This window comes from Palaemon carinicauda, chromosome 18, assembly GCF_036898095.1.
Source record: "Palaemon carinicauda isolate YSFRI2023 chromosome 18, ASM3689809v2, whole genome shotgun sequence".
Classification (NCBI taxonomy): domain Eukaryota; kingdom Metazoa; phylum Arthropoda; class Malacostraca; order Decapoda; family Palaemonidae; genus Palaemon; species Palaemon carinicauda.
The window spans coordinates 16,795,459-16,820,761 of record NC_090742.1 but is presented as its reverse complement, the minus strand read 5'-3'; the positions used below and the strand labels follow the sequence as shown (position 1 = coordinate 16,820,761).

Genomic DNA, 25,303 nt, shown 5'->3' with positions numbered 1-25,303 from the left:
TACAAGCACACACACACACACATATATATATATATATATATATATATATATATATATATATATATATATATATATATATATATATATATATATATATATATATATATGAGAGAGAGAGAGAGAGAGAGAGAGAGAGAGAGAGAGAGAGAGAGAGAGAGAAACTTGGACTAGGAAGGCCATTCATTGCAAGTGCAACTAGGAGCAGAAGATATGGGCCTAGTTGTACTTTTAAGTAAAAGTTCAGATTGTAAAGCAGAGAGAGAGAGAGAGAGAGAGAGAGAGAGAGAGAGAGAGAGAGAGAGAGAACGAACTTGTTCCTTTGTTCTGTAAATTTTAGATTCCTGGCGGTTTCCTCTATTGTTTTACTTTTGTATATAAAATATGGATATTTAAATTTTGATCGGATTTGCATACGGATGACTGAAATTCACCGGCGAAGTGTAAAACTTCTATTTTAAGCCACGTCATCACGTAGGTTATTTAGATGAGTTATGAGCTAAATAAAAGTTAATTCTTATAAGCTTTATCATAAATTTCGTCTACGCTAATTAATGACTTTATTCAACATATTACCCCCTTGGGTTCAATGCGTTTTGTTGCTACCTTATAAGAAATAAAAAATTTGTATTTCAAATTTACGAATGTAAAATTGTATATCTAATTCAATGATATTTTCCATGTACATATTATTTATCGAAAAAAAAAAATGTTCTCAACAATCCTCTTTTTAGAGTGAAATCAGAGTAGGAATTTATAGTACTAAAACTTGTGTTGTGATGTGAATATTTTTGTGATCAACAGCCAGAGATAAATCTCTTCATAATTTATATATAACAAATCTATTTCAAAATTGTTAGAAATCTCAAGATATTTTGTATCAATTGTTCATTACTTCTCATGTAATCCATTTGTTTCCTTATTAGGCTATCTTTTCTAAGTTGGAGCTCTTAGGCCTATAGCATCCTGCTTTTCAAGCTAGGCTTGTTTCTTGGATAATAATAATAATAATAATAATAATAATAATAATAATAATAATAATAATAATGTGCACACTACACACAATGTTCATATTCAGCTACCATTCTCCCCCCTAAAGAATAATAGGTGAAACAGCCGATATAGGAATGTATAAACATTCAGGACAAGTCTTGAACATGCAGCCTTAATAAAATACATCTCCCATCCCACAACATCCATATAAACATATCACCTATTTAAACGTCCATGAATATATTACACCAGGCTCTAGTCCCTGGTGGTCTCTCGTCTCTATAAGGAATCTTCCCTCCTTTTTCGCAACCAGATATCCCGTCAGGATATGACAAGACTGTTTACCAGGGTTGCCACATTTTCTAAATGAGAAAAGGCCAACTTCTAATCAACTGAAGCTTTAAAAGGCCAACCCATTAGTAGGAAAAGGCCAAATAGTATTTAAGGCCCTTCTTTTTTCATATTGCCAAAGGCCAACCAATTTTTATAAAAAGGCCAAATTTAAGCTTTTTTTACCTGAAAAAAGGCCAAACTGGCAACCCTGCCGTTTACATGCCTTCTTTTCTTAGCGGGAGAAACGAGAAAACGCGTCGCACCTTATTATAACTTTTTGTTTTCTCTTGTTTGCGTACGTACTTCATCCAACTTTATGTTTGTTTCGTTTTCTCGATTTGTTTATTTGCTTGTTTGTTCATTGTTCTTGTTGTGGTAAGCAGGATTCTAGATAAGTAATGACAATCCAGGGAGTTGGGAAAAGAAGAGGAAATGAGTGGCAACTTATCATAACTCCTTTTATATTATGTTTCATTTATCTTTCATTCCTTCTCGAACGTTCATTTTCTCTTCTAACATTATTCTTCGATTTTCACAATTATAACTAGAAATGACATATCTATCTAATAAAAACCTTTTAATAAAAATAATGAAATTATCTTATGCACATTAATGAACGTACCTTTTATTCTCTGTGTCCATGTATGCATAGATTCTCACTTCGTATGTTTTCCTTTTCACAAAGATTATGAACCATCCTTTTAATTTGGACAATAATGGCAAATTGAAGAAAAACCTTACATCGATTGGTACCTTTGTTGTTCATTAGGCGAAAACGAGTTTTACTTCGGATCAAATTGCGTTTACGAAGTAGCGAGATTCAAAAGAAACGAACGTTGGTTTGTTTTCGGTTTTTCTGTACAATTGGCTTCATATATTACGGGACACATCACAGCGAACGAGAAACATCTGGCAACTCTTCACGGACTCATGGTATTTGGGGGCATTTGACCAAGCACTGGGGCCGGGGAGGATATTCATCACCGGAAGTAACTGGGGGGGGGGGGGGCACATGAAAGATTTACTCTGAAGTGAAAGATAGGAGCGGTTGATCAGTAGATAGAAGATATGAAGCGGAAAGGGAAGTAGGCCTAATCATGAAGGTTAAGGAATGAAGTGGAAAGGGAATTAGGCCTAACTGTGAAGGCTATGAAATGAAGCGGAAAGGGAAGTAGGTCAACTTATGAAGGCTAAGAAATGAAGCGGAAAAGGAAGTAGGCCTAATTATGAAAGCTAAAAAATGAAGAGGAAAGGGAAGTAGGCCTAATTATGAAGGCTAAGAAATGAAGCGGAAAGAGTAGTAGGCCTAATTAGGAAGGCTAAGAAATGAAGCAGAAAGGGAAGTAGGCCTAATCAAGAAGGCTAAGAAATGAAGCGGAAAGGGAAGTAGGCCTAATCATGAAGGCTAAGGAATGAAGCGGAAAGGGAAGTAGGCCTAATCATGAAGCGGAAAGAGTAGTAGGCCTAATTAGGAAGGCTAAGAAATGAAGCAGAAAGGGAAGTAGGCCTAATCAAGAAGGCTAAGAAATGAAGCGGAAAGGGAAGTAGGCCTAATATGAAGGCTATGGAATGAAGCGGGAAGGGAATTAGGCCTAATTATGAAGGCTATGAAAGAAAGCGGAAAGAGAAGTAGGCTAAATTGTGAAGGCTATGAAATGAAGCAGAAAGGGAAGCAGGCCTAATTATGAAGGCTGTCAAATGAAGCGGAAAGGGAAGTAGGCTTAATTATGAAGCCTATGAAATGAAGCAGAAAGGGAAGTAGGCCTACTTATGAAGGCTAAGAAATGAAGCGGAAAGGGAAGTAAGCCTAATTATGAAGGCTAAGAAATGAGTGCAGCTAAGGGTCAATGGGAAACTGCAAAGACCCTTTACCACACTAAGGAGCTTTGTGAGTATGTTCCTTGTTTATACAACGTTGCCAACGGCTAGTTTTGCTTGCTAAACACAAGGATATTATCCTCTACATTGTGGAGTTGCCATATGTCATCTGCACTGTGGAGTTGCCACATGTCATCTGCATTGTGGAATTGGCATATATCATCTGCACTGTGGAGTTGACATATGTCATCTGCATTGTGGAGTTGCCATATGTCTCCTTATCTTGTGAATACATTCATGAAATCGACTATGCCTTCCTATACACAAGAGCTTAACATGCGGTTGCCCTATCGTGTATCGAACATAAGATGATATATTTGCCAGTATTGCTTCACATTTTCCAATTTATTGAATAAATATATCCTTTTTTAAACCAACCAAAAGGTCATAGGATCATCATTTGCACATCAATACATCCAACAAAGCATCAACTTGAAAAATTAATGAAGTAAAATTGAAACCTAGACCCAAGCGTAAAATTTGCAGTAACAGACCAAACCCCGCGTAATTGCACCACACAAAGCTATAAGCAAGAAGAAGCATTGAACAAAGTTTGGGGGGAAACTTTTCGTATTTTCCAGTACATCGGGCACTTGGGTCAAGGCCCGGCAAAATTACCTCGCCTTGGTCGTTCCAAGGTCTAAGGGGGAGAGAGTTGGTTGCCCTTAATTAAGAGCGATCGTCTTTAATTCACTTATACGATATGGAAAGGATCCTAAATTTGATTTTCTTTTAGAGGTTACTAATATATATATATATATATATATATATATATATATATATATATATATATATATATATATATATATATATATATATATATATATGAAACTATAAGAGTGATTACTAAAGTGCCTTATGTGGATGAGATCAAGGTGAGCGGTAAATGGAGATTGTTTGGGCATGCTCTTCGCACTCCCCATGAGAGAGAGAGAGAGAGAGAGAGAGAGAGAGAGAGAGAGAGAGAGAGAGAGATTGATTCATACACTCATATACAGTAAATAAGACTAAAGTCAAAATTCGATATCGAATTATTCGTTGTTAGGGTTTTTCTTAAACTGTTACATGGCTTTGGAACGTGTCTGCACATGATTAATTGAAGTTTTACAATGTAAACATTGTTTATCTTCTGTATAACACTGTAAAATAGAGATAAGAGATAATTACCCTTTGGACAATACTATAATAACAATAGGTTACCAATGTAGTGTAGTATTCAAATATTTGCACACGACTCTTATTTCCGAATTATAGCACAACTAAAAAGGAACCAAAGTAGAAACACTGACGCCATAGCGATCTTACTGCGCATGCCACCCGTTGAGATACTACCACTAGAGAGTTATGGGGTCCTTTGACTGGCCAGACAGTACTACCTTGGATCCTTCTCTCTGGTTACGGTTCACTTTCCCTTTGATTACACATACACCGAGTAGTCTGGCATATTTTTTTTACAGATTCTCCTCTGTCCCCATACACCTGACAACACTGAGATACCAAACAATTCTTCTTCACTAGGGGGTTACCTTCTGCACTGTAGTTGTTCAGTGGCTACTTTCCTCTTGGTAAGGGTAGAAGAGACTCTTTAGCTATGGTAAGCAGTTCTTCTAGGAGAGGGACACTCCAAAATCAAACCATTGTTCTCTAGTCTTGGGTAGTGCCATAGCCTCTGTACCATGGTCTTCCACTCTCTTGGGTTAGAGTTCTCTTGCTTGAGGGTACACTCGGGTACACTGTTCTGTCTAGTTTTTCTTCTTATTGTTTTGTTGAAGTTTTTATAGTTTATGTAGGCGATATTTATTTTAATGTTATTCTAAAATATTTATTTTAATGATATTCTAAAAATATTTATTTTTTCCTTGGTTTTGTTTCCTCACTGGGCTATTTTCCCTGTTGGAGCCCCTGGGTTTATAGCATTCTGCTTTTCCAACTAGGGTTGTAGCTTAGCAGTTAATAATAATAATAATAATAATAATAATAATAATAATACTTAACAATCTTGGATATAGGTTTAAGGTTACACATATGTGTTTGTATGAGAGAGAGAGAGAGAGAGAGAGAGAGAGAGAGAGAGAGAGAGAGAGAGAGAGAGAGTGGAAATAAAGTTGAATGTTGATATCGAATTATTCGATGTTAGTGTTTTTTAACTGTAATGTGGCTTTGGAAAGTGTCTCAGCATAATTAAGTAAAGTTTTACAATGCAAACATTGTGTATCTTCTGTATAACACTGTAAAATATAAATACCAATAAACTCTACTTTATCTCAAAGAGATAAGAGATAATCACCCTATTGACACTACTAATAAGAATAATAATAGCTTACCATTGTAGTGTAGTATTAAAATATTTATACCCTACTTTTATTTCCGAATTATGGGACAATTATAAGGGAACACCGGTAGAAACACTGAAGCCATCACGATCGGATCATTCTTACTGCGCATGCGCGGTACGTTTGTCATCTGTTTCGTGACGTCTGATTGGCTTACTTATAATACTTATATTTCCTTTCCAATCATTAGGAATATCATCTGACTTAACTGTGCGGTGGCAAGACTCTAGGTGAACACCGGTACCAACACTGACGCCATCACAATACCATCATTCTTACTGCGCATGTGCGGAACGCTTGGCAGAAGTTAGCGGTACGTTTTTCATCTCATTCGTGTTGTCTGATTAGCCTTTATAGAAAACCTATATTTTTAATAATTTAGAATATTATCTGACTTAATTATGCGTTAGTGAAGTCAAGTGCGTGTTATTGCGGTGTTTTTATTGTAATTAAGGAATATATCGACTTCATACCGGCGTTAAAACGATTAATTCTATTGCGTACGGTAGGCGAGGAGGAAGTTATCGAAGTGTTGGGAGTTGCCAATATGAACATTTTAAACGTGATTCTCAATTTACAGGTAAGTTGAATGCACTTTATAGTTTATTTTATTATATTTTTTAACTTTCTTATAGGCTACATCTGTTTGCTTGAAATAGGATAGGTAAATTCTGTAAGTTATTTGCTCGCATGGGTTGGGATACTTAAGTTGCTGGGTTAGGCCTAGTCTTTTGTGGTAGCCTACGTTAGGTTAAGCCTAGGAGGTCCAGTTGCATATAGGGGGATTTTGCACACATACACACACACGCACACACACACACACACACACATATATATATATATATATATATATATATATATATATATATATATATATATATATATATATATATATATAATGTAATATGTATACACACATGAGTAAATGTAATGAATAATAAAATGTAGGAAATATTGTCAAGAGACTGACTTGAATTGTCACTGGTAAAAGGTTAGATATTTTGAGCTAAATATGCTTTTTGGAATTGAAGTGTGGGTGAATGGGAGAAAAAAACATTAAAGCTGTAAGTTACACTGCCTGCATTGTATGTTTAGTATGAGTGTTAAAAGTGAAATGCAGAGATGTGTAAAATTGAGAAAATGAGTAAACGATGATAATATTTATTAAGAACTAGTAATAAGAGAGGAAGGTCTAGAAATGGCTGTATCAAGGTTGCAAAAACTCATGGGAAAAACAATAATTGCAAGATATGGTGAATGGCGCAGTGTGTTTAAAGGGGTTTGCTGCAATGGTTAGCCCAATAAGTAGTTGCGCAGCATGAGGTAAACTGTTTGAGGCATCTTTAGGGTACATGTTTCATCCATAATTCAATTTCAAAGGATGAATAGGGCAGTGCCTTGTATTGCTTTTCATTGGAGCCACCAAATGTGTATGAATTTGTTCAATATTTACCATGAAATATCTATGAATTGGTTCAATATTTAACACTAAATGTCAATGAATTGGTTCAATATTTAACACCAAATGTCAATGAATGGGTTCAATATTTAACACCAAATGTCAATTAATTGGTTCAATATTTAACACCAAATGTCTATGAATTGGTTCAATACTTAACACCAAATGTCTATGAAATATCTATGATTTGGTTCAATATTTAACACCAAATGTGTCTGAATTGGTTCATAATTTAAAACTAAATGTCTGAATTTGTTCAATATTTAAAACCAAATGTCTATGAATTGGTTCAGTATTTAACACCAAATGTCAATGAATTGGTTCAATACTTTACACCAAATGTCTATGAAATATCTATGAACTGGTTCAATATTTAACACCAAATGTGCCTGAATTGGTTCAATATTTAAAACTAAATGTCTGAATTTGTTCAATATTTAAAACTAAATGTCCATAAATTGGTTCAATATTTAACACCAAATGGCTATGAATTAGTTCAATATTTAAAAGTATATATATACAGGCTATGATTCATATGAAACACACCACGTTAAGGTGAAAAGATTGCGCTTCCATTACCCTCAATTGATATTTCTCTATAGGCTCAGTGTTTGTGCATATGGTAGGCTAAGTGAAATGAAAGGTTAGCCTAGCATAGGTTAAGCATAGGACAATTCTATTCTTTGTATTTTGTTGTTTTTTCACACCCATCACTATATCATTGCATTTAGACCATATATATATATATATATATATATATATATATATATATATATATATATATATAAAATGGATTTTGAGCGAAGCGAAAAATCTATTTTTGGGTGAGATAGCCATGGCGTCCTGATGGAAGGTTCCTTTTTGGTAGCTTCCTTGGGTATATCACTACTAAATATTCCCAGAGAATTTAACCACAGGTTATCACAGAATTCTAACTTCTGGAGCGAGTATCCTAAAGGTTTCCCTTTTAAGACATCGTATATCAACAGGGGACGCATGTATTAACGCGCCACATAGCTATCTACACCCCAAACAGAGTTAACACTTCGGTGTGTAGGGGCGGAGAATAGCTGGGGAGCCGTTCCACAGCTAATCTCGTTCGTGGCTACTTTTGGTACTCGAGACGTAAACAAACGGGCGCCATTGCTAAATGACGTCACGTCCGTCGTCATCCTGAAGCCAGTTGCTTGCCGATCGCCATGATACAGCAGAGCAGGGTGGGACCTGAAAAACTGGACGAAGTAGCAGGGAGGGTCCATCAGGACGCCATGGCTATCTCACCCAAAAATGGATTTTTCGCTTCGCTCAAAATCCGTTTTTTGGGCTCAAGCCATGGCGTCCTGATGGAAGAATACGAGAGAATCAATGTATCGTGGTAGATTTTCCCCTATTTGAGTAAGTGCCAAGGGCTTTGAACAGGGTAGCATAGTAATCTTAATAAAAGAACCGTAGGGAAGAGACCTTCCTGCCCCCCTGGCAGTGAAGTTCCCACGGGCCATGCCGAGATCAAAGTGGGTATCGAAGGGCTATTCACCTTGCTAGAAGAACCTGAAGAACTTGGAGACAAGACTGAATGGTTGGCATTCATATAGGAACATTCTCAAGAGCAGACGAGTGGTGGTTAGGCACTGTATGTAGAGGAGAATTGTCTCGTCTCTAAGGTATGAAGAGAGTAAGTATTCGTATTGGAATATTACATTGCATAGGTGAATATATAATAAGGGTTGAGACCTTAGTATCTTCATTAACCATAAGAGGAAGGGGATAATAAAACTATGACAGACATGTATTTCATAGGATAAGTAGGAGCGGATTGAGACGCACAAGTAATAAAATAAGAATTTTATTTCACAATTGCAGAGAAATTAAATGAATTGCAATAATATGTAAAGTTAATTTACAACAAATTATATTGTACATAGTAATAAAGACTTGCACTTGAATCTGAAAGGGAATTTCAAATTTATTAGTAGGCACTCGTTCTCGAGGAACGTCAGTCTTTAAATAAAACACATCATGCTCTAGGCATGCGGCACTCGTGTGACGACTATGACATTTCACCTGGGATAAGAACAGTTATAAGAAAGCACTAAGTGTTTTCGACATCACTACGTATCACTCGAGGGTCAACATAGGCACCCGAAGAGTTAGAGTCCCAAGTAACTCGCTGTTCTATGCAGAGTTAGGTGCAGGTTTCATAACACTACCTGCAGCTACCACAAAATGTTTGACTTCGTGCACTTGTTTCGCATAATGTTTGAAGAAAACACGCGAGGACTTCCAGCCTGTGAAACTCTTAAGGCTTTCGAAGTCCATACTCTGAAAGAAATTCAGAGACGATGCAACTTTTCTAGGATCGTGACCGGCGGGTGTACTGTCAGGATCCGCTCTGCGAATGAAGTAGGTGATTTTCGCTCTTAGTTGTTTCAGTGACAGGTCGCTGCCCGATGTTTCTCCTTTGAAGAGTTGGCCTCCACCAAAGTCCGAAGTTCTGCGAAGATAGACCTTGAGGCTCTCTACTGGGCATAGAGAGGCATCTTCCTTCAGGGGGCATATTCTCCAAGGGCCCAATCTTTTGGTGGGTAATTCGTTTTTGGCGAGAAACGTCGGATCCGGGAAGAGGGTAAGGTCTCCTGAGTCAGTAAACAGGATATGACCCTCTTCTCTTGATAATGCCACTATTTTGCTGACTCGGGCTCCTGAAGCAAGAGCAAAGAGAAATATAACTTTCTGAGTCAGATCCTTGAGAGGGCATGAATCATTATCCAAGTTGGAGGCGAAATGGAGCACCTTGTCCAATGACCAGGAGATCGGTTTCGGTGGGGGTGCTGGGCGTAGACGAGCGCATGCTTTCGGCAGTTTATTGATGATGTCGCTGGACAGATCAATTTGGAAGGCATACAACAGTGGTCTAGTCAAGGCCGATTTGCAAGTAGAAATCGTATTGGCTGCCAAGCCCTGTCCATGAAGGTGAATAAAGAAGGACATGCAAAAATCAATGGTGATTTCCGTAGGATTTTTTGCCTTGACGAATGAGACCCATTTTCTCCAAGATGATTCGTATTGCCGTCTTGTGGATTCGGTCTTATATTCCTCGAGGAAGTCTAGACTTTTCTTCGAGATCCCAAACCTCTTCTTCGCGGCTAGGGAGAGAAAATCATGAGATGAAGGTCCTTGATTTTCGATGATGAAGCGAAGACAGTCGACTTCTGTACTTGCTGGGAGAGAACTGGGCCCGGGAGAGGGATCAGCGTGGGCTGCAGCTCCAGGACCAGGGGGTACCAGTTGCTCCGGGGCCACTTGGGAGCCACTAGGGCCGCTGTCCCTTTGAAGGTTCTCAGCTTGGAGAGGACTTTCAGCAGAAGGTTGGTGGGAGGGAACAGGTAGATCTTGGACCATCTGTTCCAGTCCAGGGACATGGCGTCCACTGCCTCTGCCTTGGGGTCCTTGTACGGGGCCACATATCGAGGAAGTTGATTGTTGTCGCTCGTTGCGAAGAGATCGATCTGAAGTTCCGGGACTTGGTGAGAGATGAAGGAGAATGATCTTGCGTCTAGAGACCATTCCGACTCTATCGGGCTTGTCCGAGATAGAGCGTCCGCCGTCACGTTGCGGAATCCTTGTAGGTGAACTGCAGATAGGTGCCACTTCTTCCTCTCTGCCAGACGGAAGATTGTTAGAAGCACCTGATTTATCTGGGGCGATCTTGAGCCTTGGCGATTGAGACATCGAACTACCACCGAGTTGTCTAGGGTTAGACGAATATGGATCGAGGGAGGCGGGGAGAGTTTCTTCAGTGTTAGAAGGACCGCCATGGCCTCCAAGATGTTGATGTGAAACGTCTTGAATAGTGGAGACCATGTGCCTTGAGCCTGTTTTTGGTGGGAGTGACCTCCCCAACCCTCCAGTGAAGCGTCCGTGTGGATGTTGAGTGATGGAGGTGGGTGTTGAAGAGGGATGGACCTTTTCAGGGCCGTCGCTTCCGACCACGGCTTGAGGAGAAGTCGAAGTCTGTTTGGGAGCCGTCTCTCGAGGTCTCTTCGAGCGATGGATGCAGAACGTCTCCAGACTCCCGCGGCATCCTTTAGCTGTGCACGAAGCACCGGGTTTGTCACTGAGGCGAACTGTAGAGAGCCTAGAACTCGTTCCTGCTGGCGTCTTGAGATCCGTTTGGATTTCAGCAGTCGCTTGACAGACCCTGCTATTTACTTCCTTTTCTTCTGGGGGATGGAAAGGCGGTGTGACTGAAGGTTCCACTGGATTCCTAACCATTGGAACTTCTGAGCTGGAGAGAGGCGAGATTTCTTCGCGTTTATCTTGAATCCCAGGTGTTCTAGGTACTGGGTGACTTTGCTGCAGGATTTTAAACAATCCTCGGGCGATGGAGCCCAGACTAGCCAATCGTCGAGGTAGGCCATCACCTGGATGTCTCGGAGGCGGAGCTGTTGTACTATAGCGTCCGCCAACTTTGTGAAGATCCGAGGGGCCACGTTGAGGCCGAAGGGCATGGCCCTGAAGGCGTAGCTTTTCCTTTGGAGTCGAAATCCTAGGTAGGAGGAAGCGTGATGGTTCATTGGAACGTGCCAGTAGGCATCCGCCAGGTCTATGGAGACCGTGTAAGAACCTCGAGGCAGAAGGGTCCTTATCTGTTGAAGAGTCAGCATCTTGAACTTGTCGTTCGCTATGAACTTGTTGAGGGGGGATAAGTCCAGAATGACTGAGTTTGTCGGAGTCTTTCTTGGGGACGCAAAACAGTCTCCCTTGGAACCTGGTGGACTTTACTCTCCTTATCACCTTCTTGTTCAAGAGGTCCAGAACATATTCTTCCAGAAGGGGGGTTGATCGTTGGAAGAATTGCTGGAAGGTTGGGGGTGGTTGAGTCCAACTCCAGCCTAGACCTTTCTTGACGATGCTGTGTGCCCAGGGATCGAAGGTCCAACGATCCTGGAATTGGCGGAGTCTTCCTCCCACCGGAAGCACTTCATTGCTTCTGGTGTCCCGATGGCTTACTGCCTCGGCCGCTAGCTCCCTTTCCTCCTCTGCCTCTGGAGGGACGACGAGATGCGTCTCTGCTTGCACCCCTGTTTGAGCCTCTACCTTTGGGACGAAAGGTAGTTGTCTGTTGTTCAAAGGCAGGGGGTGAAAACCGGTGACTGGGACAAAACCGGTTGGGTGACCAACTGAAAGGTCTGTTGTGGCTGAGCAGCCACTTGGGGAGTAGCGGGTCCCGGAAACTGCCGTCGCTGTTGACGTTGCTGGGGTTTTTGCTTGGAGGATTTCCTCTTAGGTTGAGGGCCATCGTCCTGAGAGGATTTCCTCTTTTTTGACATGCCCCACTTGTTGAGAAGGTTCCTATTCTCAGTGGCAGCCTTGTCAGTGATCTCTTTCACAAGATCGGAGGGAAAGAGGTGTTTACCCCAGATGTTGGAGGAAATCAGCCTCCGGGGCTCGTGTCTCACAGTGGCACTTGAAAACACGAATTCTCGACAGGCTCTCCGAGCCTTCATGAAGTTGTACAAGTCCTTTACCAGAGTCGCCATGTGCGATTTGGCGAGTACCATGTAGTGGTCGGGGGCTCTGGTGTCACCAGCCATGACGTCAAGTTGTACTTGGAGGGACATGGATGCTGCGAGCCTTTCCTTCGTGTCTTGTTCCCGACGAAGGAGATGGTCATTGAGTTTCGGGAGGTCCTCGTTAAACTGACGTCCAGCTACGTCAGGATCTAACTTTCCCACCACGAAGGTATGCTGGATATCCTTCCAGTGTCGAACGTCGGGGGGAGTCACCATGGAGAAGGGTCTGCACTCTTCCAGTGCAGGACAGGGTTTACCTTCTTCCACAGCCTTGTGGCACGCAGCGAAGGCCTTTTCCGTGAAGGGAAGGACTGCGTCGTCGGGTGCGACGTAAGTAGGGTGCTTCTTGCTCAGGGCCGGAAGCTTAGAGCAGGTAAAACCCCTACTTTTGAACGCGTTGGCTAGCATAGCCTGAGCCTTCGAGAGATCGAACACTATCACCTCCTTGGGTTCGGTCTCTTCTTTAGAGGCAGGTTCAGAACGAAGCCGGACGTAACAGTCCGGGTAAGCCTCAAAGCTCGGGAAGAACTCCACTTCTTCCAGGGGAACCGTGCCGATCTTATCGCTGATAAAGATCCTGCCGGTCGCGATAACCATATGCTCGGCATACCTCCAGGGGTTGGCATGTGAGCATGCAGGGAGGTCCTTAACCGAGATCTTCTTCGGTTCTTTGGACCCTCCCATGGACCTGATGAACTCGTGTGTCACTTGAAGCTTCTGTTCCATAAGGGCTTCTATCATACGGAACATCTCCTGGGCGGATGGGATCTGGGGTAGCGGAGGTAGACGGGAGAGACACTTCCGTCGGTGTAGGAGTAGGGGCGGGGATGGAAGGCGGAGCGACCTCCTGCTCCGACTCGGTGTACTCCACCTGGTCCTCCTCATCTTCCGCGCCTTGGGCCATGAGGGTCCTCTCCGTGTCCTCCGAAATATCCGACATACATTCATCGTTTTCGGCATCCAGGCGACACTCGTGCATGGACTGGGCCATGACGACATCGGGTTCCACCGTGATCTGGACGGTGGGGATCTGATCTTTGGGGACCACAGAATCTGGGGAAGCCTTTGGGAACAATAAGGCCCTCATATCTTCAGTGGCAAGGTACGGTCCAGTGGCGTTCTTCTGGAAGCCACGCACCCACTTGCGTAGCTTATCCCGAGAAGCGTCCCTAATCTCCGCTGAGGGAGGGTTATTAAACGCATCGACCAGGCGATCCTGGCAGACCGTACAGTTCTGCGGGTCCCAGAACTTCAGATCCCCTTTCTTGTTGGCACAAGGGGCGTGGGTCCTACACGCCGTATGTCCATAGAAGTGCGGGCGCTTCACTGCACAGAAGCTGTGGTCACACTTCATCTGCTCCTCCTGTAAAAGAAAGAGAACATGAGTATGGGGGAGTCATAAGAATGACTCTTAAACTAAAGTTAAATATTAATTATTAATATTAACTTGACATTAGGTGTGATGCACAGAGGATGGGCTGAGAGAAGGAGAAAGATACATACTCCGTGTAACTCGCCCAGCTGGTTACTGTGACCTTCACCCATAGACAATCTGCTGTGAACGAAGACACAGGATAGAATACAGCATGGAATGCCCGTAGGGCAGTGTGAATTCTATTAGAAATTGTCAAGGGTATACGGCTAGGACTGAGACCACTCAGACACTAGAATTGGGAACTAGAAGATCCCATAGGGTAACGGTTTCCGGCAACCAGCCGTGCTAAGATACACACAGCATGCTGGAAATCTGTGATATGCAAGAAGACAGCATGGTTACTAATAGAACGGTAATATAATACCAATCCATTTACGTAACCAAGTCATCTGGTTGCGATGTAGGGCTATCAACATCAGATGATAGCTAGTAGAAGGGGGTGCAAGTCGTCTTGACGCCTCCGGAAGGTTCCGGCAGACCGCCGGCATGCCGGAGGCCGCTCCAGCAGAGTTTCTGGCATTAAGGAAGACAACATTTAGAAGTCAAGAGTAATACCAGGGTGGCGGCCGCCGGCACAGCGGCGGCACGCCGGCAGGGAGCGGCGGTTCCGGCAGCCGGAGGCAGCCGGCTTGGTGACAGGGGCAAGGATGGTTATAGTAGAATTGGAGTGCCGGCAGTGGATGCCGGCACTCCGAGGGCCGACCGGTGGACGGACGACTGAGGCTATGAGGAAGGGGGAAGGCCATCGGCTAGCGCCGGCGGCAGGCGGAAATCCCCCGGCACGCGGGGGACTGGCGGCACAGAGGGCAGGGGTAAGTCACCAAGGTAGGAGGTGGTTATCACCAACAGTAGAGGCGGCAAGGGGCCGGATAGAGAAAGAGACAGAAGGGGGGATGTAAGGGTACGGTCACGGACCCCAGGACATCCCACCTGAGTGAGTGTACCCATGATAGGGGCTAGCCCTATCACCCAGAAGCCGGGGCTGCAGAGGGCCGGGGGCTAAGGGAGCCCAAGGGAGGGCAGGGAACACTCAAAGGGGGGGAGAACCCCTATAGACAGAACGCATCTAGTGGCTAACCTCATAGGACACTATGAAGGGTATATGTACCAGAGCGGACTGTATACAGGAGCTTAAGGTAGCCCTACAACTCCACCCTAGGGAGGAGTTGTAGGACAGGGGACAGATGGGTAAAGACTAACCTAAGCATAGGCTAGGCCATACAAGAGATAGGTGGGGAGGGGAGAAGAGAAGAGTCTTCTGAGGAGGGGAGTCTGTACCAGAGCGGCCACCAAGGAAGGGAGGACACTCCCTAGCCTAAGGTAAGGCAGCCTGACTGAAAACGGTGCATGGGTATCGTTTCAGCAAGGAACAGAACTAACCTCTCCGAAACCTAACCTAGAGCAGGGATGTCACACCCTGAACTAGGAAGGACAGAAGACGTATCGCTATTGCAGGAAAGGTCGGAGACCTAGCCCCAGCAATAGAGGAAGGACTAGCCGTTCCTCATCCTCGGACGCAACCCTAAGGGGGATCATTCCCTTAGGGGGGACAGAGAAGCGATATAGTACTCTGAGAAGAACTTGACTCCCTTACATGGTAGGGGGGGAGCAAGACTACACAGAGGGGGAGCCCTAAGGCAGGGGGTGAAGGAAGCATATAGGGGTCCTACTGGTAGGTTAGGTTAGAAAGATACACTATCTAACCTGTCCCCTATATGGTCCCTGAAGGCGAAAAACACTTGCATCACAGTCAATAGTATTGTAAAATAATGCCACTATCTTCATAAGTAACCTAGGATCACTGATAAAATCATGCATGAACACTGATATAGGCACTCTGGCCTAGGGGCTATACTAGCCAACTGGTATGGGGTCAGGTGATGACCGATAAACGAGCGTCAAAACACGATATAAAAGTTCCTAGCTATGAAGACTAAATAACTAATAGTATCGATTAGTTAATGAGACCGGAAAAGCTGTTGAGGCTATCTAAATAAGGCATGCGAAATCAACAGCGACGCCATAAAATGGCCGGTCCGGTGGAGGCACAGCTCTGCCACAAAACATCAAATATCTCGAAAAGTAAAATTTACTTTACGGTCAGAGCTTATTTAAACAATACTGGAACCTTGTACTCAACTTTCCAGAAGAAGGCGAGGCCGAAGGTAGCGACATGACGAAGATGCAGGTTGATGAAAATGCGTAAGGGAAAATCCGTCTTAGCAAGGCAAGCTACTAGAAGAAGGATGAGGACGGACGTGACGTCATTTAGCAATGGCGCCCGTTTGTTTACGTCTCGAGTACCAAAAGTAGCCACGAACGAGATTAGCTGTGGAACGGCTCCTCAGCTATTCTCCGCCCCTACACACCGAAGTGTTAACTCTGTTTGGGGTGTAGATAGCTATGTGGCGCGTTAATACATGCGTCCCCTGTTGATATACGATGTCTTAAAAGGGAAACCTTTAGGATACTCGCTCCAGAAGTTAGAATTCTGTGATAACCTGTGGTTAAATTCTCTGGGAATATTTAGTAGTGATATACCCAAGGAAGCTACCAAAAAGGAACCTTCCATCAGGACGCCATGGCTTGAGCCCAAAAATATATATATATATATATATATAGCAAAACTTCAATTTGCTATAAGAAATTGATAAGTGCTGGCTAGTATGGCATTTTTCTCTGTATGACTAATGGAGGTTGGGATATAACAACTTGCATATCGATCGATTCACTATTTCTCTGTCAAAGTCCATTGTTTGGGAAACTGATGTTGGGTTACCGCACATGAATTGTTTGAATTTTTTTTTTTTTTTTTTTTTTTTTTTTTTTTTTTGTATGCTGAAATAATTTCCTACTTTTTTAAACAATAAAGAGCTTTAACATATTTCTGCTCAAGTTCCTGGATGTTGTTGTAAAAGAGTTCTTTTTTTCTACCTCCCTTTCAGTTCCAGTATGATTACAATCAGGAGAAGAAGTCTCTTTTATCTCCATTGATTGCAGTACAGTACTGTATGTTGAAAATGCTGTCTGTTTAGTATATAGATAATGTTGCTCATCTGAAAATATCCACACAATAATGACCCACACGATTGGCGTGCGCAGCACATCCATGTCCCGCTTGCCAGAGCAGAGGCACAATGAAATTAGTTTATTTGCGAGCGAAGCTAGCCACGGCGGAACAAAACCAATTTGAGGAACGTGATATGTTTTACAGTACAGTATATGTAGATACTTTAATAGGGACCCACGGGATGGTGTTCACAGCACATCCATGTACCGTAGCCCTTACCAGAAAAGAGAAGAAGTGAGATTGTGTATTTGCGAGCAAAGCTATCTATGGCAGAGCAAAAAGCATTTAAGGGATGTAATATGAGTTATAATCAATCATGATACTTTTATTTTCCCTTCACTTACTTGAACCATATTTTTTTCCAACTTTTGTGATTATTATGAATTTATGACAATTTTTATTGCTGCAAATCATTCAATTTTGGTGTTTCACCACCGTAAACCTTAGTTACCCACTAGGATCCCCAATAATTGTTTTTGTATGGGTCATAGGAAAACTGACGTAAGAGTGGTTTCCCCCAATATTCATGGCCAGAAATGGATAAAACATAAGATAGCAAGCAGAAAAAGTATATGGTTCATGTATTCTCCATACACACATATCGTACATATGTATAAGTGTATGAAAAAACATAGGAGAATAAGTAAAACAATTAGCATAGGTGAAAGGATTGAGGTGGTTTCATCATGAAGTGATTGGATAGTATGGTTTTGTGAAAGGAGTGTGTAAATCAGAAATGCCGTGTGGTGAGAATGACAGAAGGTATAGAATGGTTCGGGTATCCATTTGTACAGGAAATTTATAGTTTTGTAGTAAGAGCGTGATTACCAAAAGTGCAAAACCTAACTATTTCCATTAAAGCAGTTATCAAAGCCATCCAAAACATACGGAAATATGCCTGAAAACTTTTAATTTGCATTTTTCCTAACTATACAAAAACAATGAGAAAGTTCAGCTTTTGTTGCGTAACTTTTTCATTATTAATGGATGAGGGGTTTGTATAGTTATGAAAAATTCTAATTACTAAAACTCTGGAGTATTTCATCAGAGAAACATGAAAATATTATCTGAACAGGCGTAGATATTTAAATCCTGTTTTCTATGGTGACCGTCTTTGGCCGTGTGTGTAAGGCTTAGGTTAGTACATAAATGGATATATACTGTACCAACCTGAAATATCCCCACCAAAATGACTTAGATTGCCACACCCTTATTTACATGGGGTACAGAGTTATACCCTCCACCTGCAATTTCCATCCTCTAATTTAACACTTGAAAAATGATAAAAGTGCAGTGTTCGCTCGTCCAAATTTTCTGTTTCCTTAGCACGAATCAGGAAACCTGTGATCTTGTTATGAATTACGGCATTAAGAATTCTGTTTTAACGTTCAACAGTAGTCTAAAAGAACCGTTAACATTCGACATGTCTTGATATTGGACTAAGTTGAACTCCTTCAAAGGAATACTGATAAACCTTGAATTTGAAATGAAGAACGGTGATTAACCAAGACTGATATTGTCATAGAGACATCATGAGATAGCTACAGTTGGCCACCTTTGCAAAATATTCCAAATTTAACATTTTAAAGACTGCATGCTAAGATCGGGTTCCGTTAATATGAGATTAAGTACGCAAATTATTTTCTACTTGAAAACGGAGCGTATATTGGAAAAGACACGGGAGAAACTTGCTTGCCAAGGTCACGCAACATAAGATACCTAAACAGTCAGGTTATAAAACGGTGCAAAGGTAAATATCTATCATGTACCAGTTTTATTGATATCCGTCAGTCAACTTTTCAAGTGGCTGGTACGTTATGTAGCCTAGCACTCTTATTCAGTTTGGCCTATATAAGTAGTATTTTGCCTAACAGATTTGAATGGGCCCTACCTCAGTAGAATATTCTTTTATGTGTATGTATATTTATGAATTGAAATTAGTGATTAATTTGATAATCAAAATATTGCCAAACTTCTCACCTATGATTTGATAATTAAAATACCAAAATATTCACAAACGCAGCTTGTGCGTATAGTGCAACATGTACTGCTTGCCAGAACAGAGTAGCAAGGAGATAACGATAAATTGTGAGTGAAGTGAGCCATGACGTATAAAAGACCAATTGAACTAACTGAATAATTAGAAAATTAGAATAACCCCAAAACATTCGCCCATGCAACATTTTTAAAAGTTACCAGTTGTTCTATACCAGCCTGTTACAAGGAAGTTATATTTCACTTGAGGTCATCATATAATTGGTTATCAAATAGAGTACTGTAGTCAGTTATCATATTTTTGGGTAGGCTACCTACTATACCAATGATAGAATATCATATGTCACATACAATAAGCAGGCCACATGCTGTACGGACACCTTCTTTAGTATGTGTGCAACTTCATCCATGCCTATGCTGCAATGAAATACAGCATTAGCCCCATTTTTATTACTTTATTCCTGAAATTTATAGCTCGGTTTAAATTTGGATATTACAGTACTGTATTACACTTTCGGCCAAATACGGATATCAATTATTTTTTTATTTGTATATTTTTGAGATGATTCATAAAAAAAAAAAGTTGCTCGAACCTTCGCACATTAAGGGTTACGGAAATATTTGCTAATGAATATTGTTCCCAATTGTTATCCCGAGAATGTATTTACGATGCCAAGTTAATTCTTCTCTCGATGATATTCTGTTTTTGGTCAATGCTTTGTGGGTAAAAATGCCTGATTGTCCCTTGTTTTTGGTTATGGATTATGGGTACGGTAAAAATGCTGAAATGTGATTGGTTGCTTTATTTTAAGATTATCCAATTAACTGCTATTTTGGAATCCATAAGTCCTTCTAAAAAAGTGCGTGTCGGTTTACTGCTATGGATTCCATTGTTCAGATTTACAGTTGCTGTTGCTTCTCATATTTTGAGGTTATTGGACGGTTTAATGGACGTCTGCAACTTTTAATACTATTTAAGCTAAGTGAAGTGGTTAACCAAAAGGATACGGATATATTTGCCGACTTATCCCGTTGTTAAGTTTGTATAATTGATAACTAACGCCGAAATGCTAGCCCACCAGACTAATGCGCATACGGAAACATGGTCCGCTTGCCAGAACATAGGAGCAATGAGATAATGTTTAATCACGAGCATATGGAAGAGCAAAAACCAATAAATCATTATCTCAACTAAGAATAGAGTTATTTGTAATACAATGAAGACTGTTATGAACGACTAGACTGTATAGAAAATGCGATGGAAGATCACGTTTTCTATGCTTTCGGAAGTCTGGCAAACAAAAGTTCCGTTATCTTTATCGTGTTTCATTATTATTACTCTTTAATTACGGTAACTTATTACTGTATTACGTTCTTGTTTTACCCTTTTTCTATATTCTCCCACCCAAATAACTCCTATTCCACACTGTGGAACTCATTTATTGTAGTTATTAAGGGGGCCTTGTATTTTAGAAACTAAATCTGATCATTTGCGGTAGAAATAAATATCAAATTAATTGAAAACACGCTATTTAAGCTAGTATTTTTATATTTTTATATCGAATATCCAAGTTTGAATGAAACTGTAATTATACCTAAATTTGAGTGCATACAGTAGGGTAGGGAGATGTGAGGTTAGGCTTGACTTTTCTGGTGCTCTAACACATGTTGAGGAGTACAGTTTCCTTTTAATTTTAATCCGGATTGTTACACAACTGACTAAATATTACACCAACATACACACACGTGTGTTTGTGTGTGTGTGTGTGTGATGTGTATGTTTATATATACATACTGACATTCATATATATGACCCTAACATTATTTTATTTTATCGAGTCTCTTACAACCTATACCAATTTAAATAGAAAAGAATTTGCAACCATGAAAAATTGCATATTGCTCTTACCTCAAATCATTTCAACCTAGCCCTCTCCTCCCTTTTCACCACTTAACGGCAGCGTCGATCTTTTTGCACTTCGCGTTCACCGGATATCGTCCACTGGCATACTTTCTTTTATGGGACATTATACCCAGAAGTGAGGTAAAAGGATCGCTCAGTCACTTCTTGAATTATCGTCCTGTTTTCATAGGGGTGTTCGTTTTCTTTCCCATCCCATCGTCTGTCTCTGTTTGGGGTCCAGAGGCCAGACGTCAACACCATACCTTCTAAATACGCTTTTAACTCTGACTCTGACTCTGAGCTTGTGCTGACATAAGGCCAGTGCAGTCTATAAGCTTACCAGCTAAACCGCCAACGTTTTTTATCGCAATAGCATTGGATTTAGTCAAGTACTCGAATCTTTCATGAGGCAAACGATTATCCACTTTTATTTTCATTCGAAGCAATCGGCCACTCGCATCCCAATAGTCAACTGCCGTGAAAGATTGAGGGGATTGAGCCGGGCTCTTATTGAAACATGTGAATTGACGAGTTGTATCGAAGTGTTGTTTGTTTCACCCGAAAGCAGGGTTGCCAAATAACTTGACATCCAAACCGCGGTGCAAAGCCTCAAAAGTAGCGGCAGTTGCTTCAAAAGTAGCCCAATTATAGTAACTTACCCATCATTAAATTGGTACTAAAAACTATTGATATTATATACTATAGAAATAGATTAGTGGGGCAGGGATCGAAATCAATCAACTAAGCTTTTGTAGAAGAGTATGGTAACAGAAAAAAAACCGTATATTTTTTTGCAAAATTAAATACTAGTTGAATGACATTTAACAAAATTAAAATTAGCAAAATAAAAGAGATTTGTTGTTCATTCAAGATAATCATAAAAGGATTCAATTAACTAAGTTTAATATAGTATATTTACATTGGTGATTGTATTGTTTTAGAATTTAGTCAATTAATGGAAAAAAAAGTTTTTATAACAAAGGTTGTTAGCAAACGTGGTTATGGTGACTCTTCGTCCGATGAAGTTAGTTCTGTCACAAAAGATTTAATGAATTAGCTAATACAGACGTCATTTATCATGTCTTCCTTTATAATGTAATCAGTATGCTTAATAGCCTTGACCCAATTTTCCTTGCAAATCGGAAACAAAGTCGTTTTGGATACGTTGATCGCATCTGTTACACGTTTGATTGCTTGGTCAATTACAAATTAACAGTTTCCTTATCCTTTTCCCACTTTAAAAAAAAAGCTGATAGACATTGTATGCAGGGTTAAACTATGTACCATAATTATGGTACATGTACTCTTCAGGGCTTGCGTACCATGTACAATAATGCCAGTACTCAGCAGACAATGAAGCTATGAGTGAAGAATCTGACCTGGGTTAATACCTGCACATTAACTGATTTAGCGTGTCGGTTAATCTTGTTTTTGACTCTACAACGATAGTTTAAACTGTCTGTGAACTATTGAAATTTGAAATAGAATAATCGATCTACATTTCCACTTTGAAATTATTATAAAAGAAATTGCATTTGTAAGGACCATTTAAACAATTTATTGGCGCCGCGGTTTATTTCTTCCAAAGTAGCCCAATTTCTGGCAAGTAGCGGCACTCTTTTATAACCCGCGGTAAGGTGTTCAAAAGTAGCCCAATTGGGCGGGTAAACCGCGGGTTTGGCAACACTGCCGAAAGTAGCTAACCATTGGGTCTAGGATTACCTGGCGTGTAGACAATTCTTTTCTTTTTTATTAACAGTTACTTGATTGTGTACTTTAACTACATTTTATTTTTTCAGTTATGCTATTTTAAGATATATGTTTTGTCCCAATCACAATGACTAGTACCAGTTAATAGAAAATGCGTGGCTACTATTATAACGTCCACATGCACAGACATACTGTACCGTGTGTCAACTTTCTTATTCGAGAAATGGCATTAAATATATCAAATACTTTTCCAGAGGTAATACCTATGGCCGTATACTTTATTGTATTTTTTTTTCACTTGTTATACGTACGTAGATTAATCTCCCTTTGAAACTTTACTCCAACAGTAGCAAGAGTAAGTAATATTGTTGCTCACCTGGGTAACGCCTCTTTCTGATAAAGCTCACCCATCTGTCTTTTGATCTGTTTGTATAATCTTATAATAAGGCACTGATATTGAACTTCGAATTTCCGTTGTTTTATTCTTTATTGATATCTTTAATTTGTTTTTATATACTATTTGTTTCATGAAGAAATACACGTAGGCCTACTTATATTTATGCAGTGAACAACTATATCAACACTGAAAATATTGTTCTGCATAATTAAAGCTTATGTTATAATAAATTTATTTTGTTAGACTATTTCCACTAGTAATAAAGCATACTAATACTACCACTTCGTCAACCATGCCTAGCCTACAATTATCTCTATCTATCTATCTATCCATCTATCTATCTGTCTATCAGCGTTATAAATTATCGTTTAATTAAACTTGTAAGAAGACTGAAAGCGCAAGAGTAGATCTTTAACCACTCATACCAGGGGAAAAATGGTAATGCATATTCTCCGATTTGTGCCTGGGAAATCCTGGAGCAAGTTTACGGAAATTATTGCATTAGCGTTTCCCGGGATTAGAATTATGCACCCTGCTCACTTTTCGCAAACAAGTTAATGTTTGTGGAGAGAGAGAGAGAGAGAGGAGAGAGAGAGAGAGAGAGAGAGGAGAGAGAGTGAGAGAGAGAGAGAGATTTAGTTGAGCCAAACATTGTTCGAAAACAAACAAATGTATGTGAGAGAGAGAGAGAGAGAGAGAGAGAGAGAGAGAGAGAGAGAGAGAGAGAGAGATATGTACCATATTTACTTTTTGCAAACATAATATGGTAATGGTTGAGAGAGAGAGAGAGAGAGAGAGGGAGAGAGAGAGAGAGAGAGAGAGAGAGAGAGGGAGAGAGAGAGAGAGAGAGAGAGATGTAGTTATGAACCAATGTTCTTCATTTATTTACATTGTTCATTTTACTCATGCGTGTTATGATCAATGAGAGAGAGAGGAGAGGAGAGAGAGAGATGAGAGTAGAGAGAGAGAGAGAGAGGGGGGGGGGAGAGAGAGAGATTGTAGTTATGAACCAATGTTCTTCATTTATTTACATTGTTCATTTTACTCATGCGTGTTAATGATCAATGAGAGAGAGGAGGAGAGAGAGAGAGGAGAGAGAGAGAGAGAGAGAGAGAGAGAGAGAGAAATATGTACCATATTCACTTTTTGCAAACAATATGGTATTGGTTGTGTGTGAGAGAGAGGAGAGAGAGAGAGAGAGAGAGGAGAGGAGGATGAGAGAGAGAGAGGAGAGAGAGAGAGAGAGAGGAGAGATTGTAGTTATGAACCAATGTTCTTTATTTATTTATATTGTTCATTTTACTCATGCGTGTTAATGATCAATGAGAGAGAGAGAGAGAAATGTACCATATTAACTTTTTGCAAACAATATGGTAATGGTTGCGAGAGAGAGAGAGAGAGAGAGAGAGAGAGAGAGAGAGAGAGAGAGAGAGAGATATTGTAGTTATGAACCAATGCTCTTCATTTATTTACATTGTTCATTTTACTCATGCGTGTTAATGATTAATGGAAAAGAGAGAGAGAGAGAGAGAGAGAGAGAGAGGAGAGAGAGAGAGAGAGAGAGAGAGAGAGAATTATGTATCGTATGAGAGAGAGAGAGAGAGAGAGAGAGAGAGAGAGAGAGAGAGAGAGAGAGAGAGAGAGAGATGTAAATGGACATTATGGCGATAAAATGTAAATCAAACACGTTTGTAATCAGTGTTTCATTAATGAAAGTCTGCTTAATTACCTAGATTGTCGCATTCTTATATCCAGAAATGTATTATCATCATTTATCAATGTTTTCTTTTATCTCCCCGTACGTCGGCAAGGGAGAATTATCGCAGTTGCTTCCTCCGTGTCCTTATCAATTTTCTTTCTTTTTGGATTTACAGTAATTTCTCTCGAAGAAAGCTGTTTATTTTATGAAGGTTTGTGAAATGCCAAAGCTCGTTTTTACTCCATGTACAGTTCCTCGTCCCATATCCTCAATTTGTCAGTAATTATTTAACGCTTTTAGTCGATTATTCTTTTTTTTTTTTCTATGAAACAAATTAATATACAAACTTAGACTTTAGTATTTTTTTCCACAATGCGTTCACTCCCTCTTTGTGTCTAGTGCCAGGTGTTACTCCGATTTTTTGCAAATGTTCATAGTGTGAGGTTGCTAGACCCTCGCCCCGGCTTGCCGATAGTGTTTTTCGTTTCCATCGTAGCCCATGACAACATTTCAAGTTCCTCTGTAGAT

General features: G+C 40.5%; 2 protein-coding genes across 4 annotated transcripts in view; both read left to right on the top strand.

Annotated features, from left to right (window-relative positions):
* Nucleotides 1-25,303, top strand: part of LOC137657633 (band 7 protein AGAP004871-like) — a 980,999-nt gene that overhangs the window by 168,111 nt on the left and 787,585 nt on the right. The window contains exon 1 of one of the 3 annotated variants that reach the window (XM_068392021.1): nt 5,872-6,114. The exons of the other annotated variants lie outside the window; for them this stretch is intronic. The gene's annotated coding sequence lies outside the window, so the exon portion shown is untranslated. Of the gene's footprint in view, nt 1-5,871; nt 6,115-25,303 lie in introns of those variants that run through there. 3 annotated transcript variants of the gene reach the window in all.
* The window catches only part of LOC137657182 (myb-like protein D), a 111,743-nt gene that overhangs the window by 25,564 nt on the left and 60,876 nt on the right, over nt 1-25,303 (top strand). The gene's annotated exons all lie outside the window — the stretch shown is intronic.